Raw genomic sequence first — 7298 nt, 5'->3', positions numbered from 1 at the left:
AGGGAGTTTGCCTGGGATCTGTCTGAGAGGAGGTACGCTAAGGGCTGCATTAGGGAGGCTGTGTTGGTGAGTATCTGAGTGTATGTTGTGGGGACAGTTTGATCGTGTGCTTGATTGGTTGTTTGAAAAGTGTGAATTGTGAGTGCTTTGTTCCTGGTGAGCCTTGAGTGGGCCTGCCTGTTATAAAAAGCCAGTGAGCTGTGAACCAGCTGAGCGGCGAACAGCAGAGAAGCTAACAGAGGGAGTTTGCCTGCGGAGAGCCCACTGAGGCTTACATCTTGCTGGCTTCTCTGGGTAGTTACTACAACTCCTAAGGAAGCTCGTAGAAGGAAGGTAATATGGATGGGGAGTGTTCAGCTGTTGTCACCTGCATTGGATGTGCCATGTTTGTCTTTCTTCCACAGGACAGAAGCGACTTTGTCTGTACAAAGTGCAAGCTGGTCTCCATATTGAGGGAGAAGGTTCAAGGTCTGGAGAAACAAGTATCGACCCTGCGTTGCATAAGAGAAACTGAAGATTTCCTGGACAGACGTCAGAATATGCTTCTACGGACACAATGTTCTGAAGATTCAGAGCAGTCTGCGCAGCGGGGACAGAAGGACGGTGAAGAAATTTGGCAGCATGTGACCTCCAGAAGAAGAAAGGGGAGTGTTCATGTACCAGCAACGCAGATACAGGTAAGCAACCATTTTCATGTTCTCTCCACAGGTACTAATGCGGAGAGTAGACTAGATGATACATCTGAGGGAAGGGTACAGAAGGAGACTCCGCCGATTGGAAGGCATGAGATGCAGTGTCCTAGGGATGCGGCTTCCATGACCACCGCTCCCAAGAGAAGGAGGTGGGTGGTGGTGGTCGGGAACTCTCTCCTCAGTGGGACTGAGTAATCTATCTGCCGCCCCAACTGGGAAAACTGAGAAGTCTGCTGCTTGCCAGGAGCTAGGATTCACGATGTGACAGAGAGACTGCTGAGACTCATCAAGCCCTCGGATCGCTACCCCTTCCTGCTTCTCCACGTGGCACCAATGATACTGCCAAAAATGACTTTGAGTGGATCACTGCAGACTACGTGGCTCTGGGAAGAAGGATAAAGGAGTTTGAGGTGCAAGTGGTGTTCTCGTCCATCCTCCCCATGGAAGGAAAAGGCCTGGGTAGAGACCATCGAATCGTGGAAGTCAACGAATGGCTACGCAGGTGGTGTTGGAGAGAAGGCTTTGGATTCTTTGACCGTGCGGTGGTGTTCCAAGAAGGAGGAGTGCTAGGCAGAGACGGGTTCCACCTAATGAAGAGAGGGAAGAGCATCTTCACAAGCAGGCTGGATAACCTAGTGAGGAGGGCTTTAAACTAGGTTCACCGGGGGAAGGAGACCAAAGCCCTGAGGTAAGTGGGGACGTGGGATACCAGGAGGAAGCACAAGCAGGAGAGCACAAGAGGGGAGGGCTCCTGCCTCATACTAAGAAAGCAGGACAAACAGCAAGTTATCTCAAGTGCCTATACACAAATGCAAGAAGCCTGGGAAACAAGCAGGGAGAACTGGAAGTCCTGGCAAAGTCAAGGAATTATGATGTGATTGGAATAACAGAGACTTGGTGGGATAACTCACATGACTGGAGTACTGTCACGGATGGATATAAACTGTTCAGGAAGGACAGGCAGGGCAGAAAAGTTGGGGGAGTTACATTGTATGTAAGAGAGCAGTATGACTGCTCAGAGCTCCGGTATGAAATTGCAGAAAAACCTGAGTCTCTGGATTAAGTTTAGAAGTGTGAGCAACAAGGGTGATGTTGTGGTGGGAGTCTGCTATAGACCACCGGACCAGGGGGATGAGGTGGACGAGGCTTTCTTCCGACAACTAACGGAAGTTACTAGATTGCAGGCCGTGGTTCTCATGAGAGACTTCAATCACCCTGATATCCGCTGGGAGAGCAATACAGCAGTGCACAGACAATCCAGGAAGTTTTTGGAAAGTGTAGGGGACAATTTCCTAGTGCAAGTGCTGGAGGAACCAACTAGGGGCAGAGCTCTTCTTGACCTGCTGCTCACAAACTGGGAAGAATTAGTGGGGGAAGCAAAAGTGGATAGGAACCTGGGAGGTAGTGACCATGAGATGGTCGAGTTCAGGATCCTGACACAAGTGTAAGCAGAGTCAGGATGGGCTCCACCCTGACATCTGGTGGTGAGGTGTGGCAAGTAGTGGAAAAGAACTTCAGGGGCTGATCTCAATTTGCATAGGCACACCCACCCCGCCTAGAATGAGGCCATAACTGCCCAAATGGTCACTTTGGCTGTTGTGGGATCCCCAGTGTCTTTGTTATTGGGGCGGGAAGAGTAAATTGTTATTACCCTGATTATGGGAACTGTGCTTGGAACTGTACTTGGCCTTTTGTTATGATGGAGGGACTCACCGTCAACTGAGTAGCACTCGCTAGGCAAGGGACATGGGTTCCAAAACTCTGTGAAGAGAGAGAGACTTGAGACAGGTATTAGTACCTGGTGGTGTGGGCCCCTTTGTGAGGGCCTGAAGCACCTATTGCACCTCTGTCTCTCTCCACTGTGGAATGTCAGAGCTAATTTTGGGTCTATTAAGAGTCTTGCTACAGGTACTGTGCTGCATTCACTTTGGCCTTATGGTGCACCAGCACTAAGGCCCCCACTACTATGAGCTGAAATCACTGAGAGCTGAAATCACTGAGCACTATGTCAAGTAGTGGGGAGCTGGAAGATCTAGAGTGCAGTGGTGCTGTTCGTGGATAGGCTGGCAGAGCGGAGCTGTTCGTGAGACGGCGAGCTGAGCAGAGCCGTTCGTGAGACGACGAGCTGTGCAGAGCAGAGCCGGTCGTGGTGGAGCGGAGCCGTTCGTGAGACAGCGGTGTGTTCGTGAGACGGTGAGCTGTGCCGAGCGGAGCCGTTCATGAGACAGCGAGCTGAGCAGAGCTGTTCGTGAGACAGCGAGCTGTGCAGAGCAGAGCCGGTTGTGGTGGAGCGGAGCCGTTCGTGAGACAGCGGTGTGTTCGTAAGACGGCAAGCTGAGCAGAGCTGTTCGTGAGACGGCGAGCTGTGCAGAGCGGAGCCGGTCGTGGTGGAGCAGAGCCCTGTGGGGCAGCCAGCTTCAGGACACGTAAGGTGCCCCTTACCCCTTTCCCCCACACACAGGCACATTTTAGCCAGACTGGGGAGTAACACTATGCAGATGAACTTTTGAACTCTGGGGCTGGACTTTTTGGACTTTGGGTGATTTGTGGATTGCTGGACTCAAGAGATGCTTGGGTGCTGGGACTCAAGAACCCGAGGGAAAGGGGCATGCCCCAATTTGCTTGGGGTGGGTTTTTTTTGCTCATGGGTTGTGTTATGAATCCTGTTGGTGGTGTCTCCCCAACATAATGCCACATTGTTTCTCTCTCTTATTAAAAGGCTTTTTGCTACACTCAGACTATGTGCTTGCGAGAGGGGAAGTATTGCCTCTTGAAGGCGCCCAGCGGGGGTGGTATATATTTGTCCCAGGTCACTGGGTGGGGGCTCGAGCCGGTTTGCATTGTGTTATTGGAATGGATCCCCTAGATATTGAACCCGGCCCTTGTTGCTGCCAACTCTGATGGGCAGAAGGGTTACACAAGGAAGAAAGGAGAGCAGCAGAATACGGACCCTGGACTTCAGAAAAGCAGACTTTGACAACCTCAGTGAACTGATGGGCAGGATCCCCTGGGAGAATAACATGAGGGGGAAAGGAGTCCAGGAGAGCTGGCTGTATTTTAAAGAATCCTTATTGAGGTTACAGGGACAAATGTGTGTAGAAAGAATAGTAAATATGGCAGGCGACCAGCTTGGCTTAACAGTGAAATCCTTACTGATTAAACACAAAAAAGAAGCTTACAAGAAGTGGACAAATGACCAGGGAAGAGTATAAATATATTGCTCGGGCATGCAGGAGTGAAATCAGGAAGGCCAATCACACCTGGAGTTGCAACTAGCAAGAGATGTTAAGAGTAACAAGAAGGGTTTTTCAGGTATGTTAGCAACAAGAAGAAAGTCAAGAAAAGTGTGGGCCCCTTACTGAATGAGGGAGGCAACCTAGTGACAGAGGATGTGGAAAAAGCTAATGTACTCAATGCTTTTTTTTGCCTCTGTCTTCACGAACAAGGTCAGCTCCCAGACTACTGCACTGGGCAGCACAGCATGGGGAGGAGGTGACCAGCCCTGTGTGGAGAAAGGAGTGGTTCGGGAGTATTTAGAAAAGCTGGACGAGCACAAGTCTATGGGGCCGGATGTGCTGCATCCGAGAGTGCTAAAGGAGTTGGCGGATGTGATTGCAGAGCCATTGGCCATTATCTTTGAAAACTCATGGCAGTCGGGGGAGGTCCCGATCTGGATGACTGGAAAAAGGCTAATGTAGTGCCCATCTTTAAAAAAGGGAAGAAGGAGGATCCGGGGAACTACAGGCCAGTCAGCCTCACCTCAGTCCCTGGAAAAATCATGGAGCAGGTCCTCAAGGAATCAATTCTGAAGCACTTGGAGGAGAGGAAGGTGATCAGGAACAGTCAGCATGGAGTCACCAAGGGCAAGTCATGCCTGACTAATCTAATTGCCTTCTATGATGAGATAACTGGCTCTGTGGATGAGGGGAAAGCAGTGGACATGTTGTTCCTTGATTATAGCAAAGCTTTTGACACAGTCTCCCACAGTATTCTTGCCAGCAAGTTAAAGAAGTATGGGCTGGATGAATGGACTATAAGGTGGATAGAAAGCTGGCTAGATCGTCGGGCTCAACGGGTAGTGATCAATGGCTCCATGTCTAGTTGGCAGCCGGTATCAAGTGGAGTGCCCCAAGAGTCGGTCCTCAGGCCGGTTTTGTTCAATATCTTCATTAATGATCTGGAAGATGGTGTGGATTGCACCCTCAGCAAGTTTGCCGATGACACTAAACTGAGAGGAGAGATAGATAAGCTGGAGGGTAGGGATAGGATACAGAGGGACCTAGACAAATTAGAGGATTGGGCCAAAAGAAATCTGATGAGGTTCAACAAGGACAAGGGCAGAATCCTGCACTTAGGACAGAAGAATCCAATGCACCGCTACAGACTAGGGACTGAATGGCTAGGCAGCAGTTCTGCAGAAAAGGACCTAGAGGTTACAGTGGACGAGAAGCTGGATATGAGTCAACAGTGTGCTGTTGTTGCCAAGAAGGCCAATGGCATTTTGGGATGTATAAGTAGGGGCATTGCCAGCAGATCGAAGGACGTGATCATTCCCTTCTATTCGACATTGGTGAGGCCTCATCTGGAGTTCTGTGTCCAGTTTTGGGCCCCACACTACAAGAAGGATGTGGAAAAATTAGAAAACGTCCAGTGGAGGGCAAGAAAAATGATTAGGGGACTGGAACACATGACTTATGAGGAGAGGCTGAGGGAACTGGGATTGTTTAGTCTGCAGAAGAGAAGAATGAGGGGGGATTTGATAGCTGCTTTCAGCTACCTGAAAGGGGGTTCCAAAGAGGATGGATCTCAACTGTTCTCAGTGGTAGCAGATGACAGAATGAGGAGTAATGGTCTCAAGTTGCAGTGGGGGAGGTTTAGGTTGGATATTAGGAAAAACTTTTTCACTAGGAGGGTGGTAAAACACTGAATGCGTTACCTAGGGAGGTGGTGGAATCTCCTTCCTTAGAAGTTTTTAAGGTCCGGCTTGACAAAGCCCTGGCTGGAATGATTTAGTTGGGGATTGATCCTGCTTTGATCGGGGGTTGGACTAGATGACCTCCTGAGGTCCCTTCCAACCCCGATAGTCTATGACATCACTTTTGCTCTAATTTTTGAGGACATTTGGAATTAAATTATTTGAATAGTTGAAAGACTAATGTTGAGTCTGACGCTAAGTGTTACTGTTTATTAGTATGCTTCCATGCAGAATGCTTTTCAACAAACAGCTATTTTGAGAAGTGTACTGGAATCCAACTGAGACATTTACATGTCCTGGCATTTGCCTGAATTCTTTTAGACAATATACTTAAATTCTGGGCAATAATTTATACACTTCGTTCTCTGATGCTGTTGCTATAGTTCACTACTTGTTTGCTCCGCAATGTAAGTGGTTTAATCTGAATGCTTGTGAACATTCTACTGCATCAGTGATTTATTTGCTATGATTGGTATGTACAAACAGCAAAGGTGGACAATTGAGTAACTGAGTCATCAAAGTATAAGTTCCCCACTGATTATCCTTTTCATGTTCAGTTACAAACACAATTAAAGTTTATTAATGACTAATTCATCACAATATCCCTGTGTTTGAGTGTTTCGTTGATTAGCCTGTGAGAGTGCTAATAAAGGTTCCTGGTCCTGAAGAGTGGGTGTTTTCAACTTCTGTACTTACTAGAAATTATTGACATTTCCACTAACTGTGAGTATTGAATGTGTGATTGACAAGTCTTCTTAAAATAGATTTAATCATGCATTAGGAATGCATTTAACAGATCACCCCACCTTCACATCCAAGATAAGAGCACTTTTGCTGTTTGTAACTGTTTAAAAATCAACAAATGAAAAGAGTTGTATTGGGTATGCCAAAGTCTCTCACTGAGGGCTAGATTCTTCCTGGAGATTCAGCCGTGACGCTGAGTGGGAGGTGGCATATAACTGCTCTACCCCAGGAGAAGTCCTGGGAGAGGTATGTTACTCACAGTGCCACCTGGTGGCTAAACATTATAATACAGTTTAACATTACATTCTAGGTACAATTTAGTCCTAAATGACTTCCTGACAGTGTATGAAACATTTATAATTTGGGGATGGTACCTAAACAGGTCCAAGTTTGTTGCACAAATGAGGTTCCTGACTGAATATAGATTACTATGTTATGTCACTGGGCTTTTGAAAACAAGATTAAGGATACTTAATTTATTATAATTTAAAAATAAAAAACTAAGTTAATTCCCTTACCTAGCCATTGATTTCAATGAAAAATAATTACTAGGACACTTGTTAAATTCAGCGTTGAGTGATAATATTTAAGGATCTTGTAAAGTGCCCTTCTCTTCAGCATCTGGGGTCTTTACAAAAATGTAAAAAGATACAAAATCAAACACAAATTACCCAACATAGGTAGCTTATAAACAGAATGGAGCAGCAGGGCAGCCGGGGCCCTCAGCACTCACCTCGCCCGGCAAGGGTTTCAGACGCGTCACTCATCCGCTTCGTGGATCCCGGTGAGTATTTTTCATTGTGGTAAGTATGGGAAGCTCCCTCTCTGCTTTGCAAGTGTAACACCGCAATGAGCTACAGTATTTGCTGCGTAAGGCTCAGCATGAC

The sequence above is a fragment of the Natator depressus genome, chromosome 11 (genome assembly GCF_965152275.1).
Source record: "Natator depressus isolate rNatDep1 chromosome 11, rNatDep2.hap1, whole genome shotgun sequence".
NCBI classification, from domain to species: Eukaryota; Metazoa; Chordata; order Testudines; family Cheloniidae; genus Natator; species Natator depressus.
The sequence above is the reverse complement of the archived record's forward strand: the minus strand, read 5'-3'. Positions refer to the sequence as shown.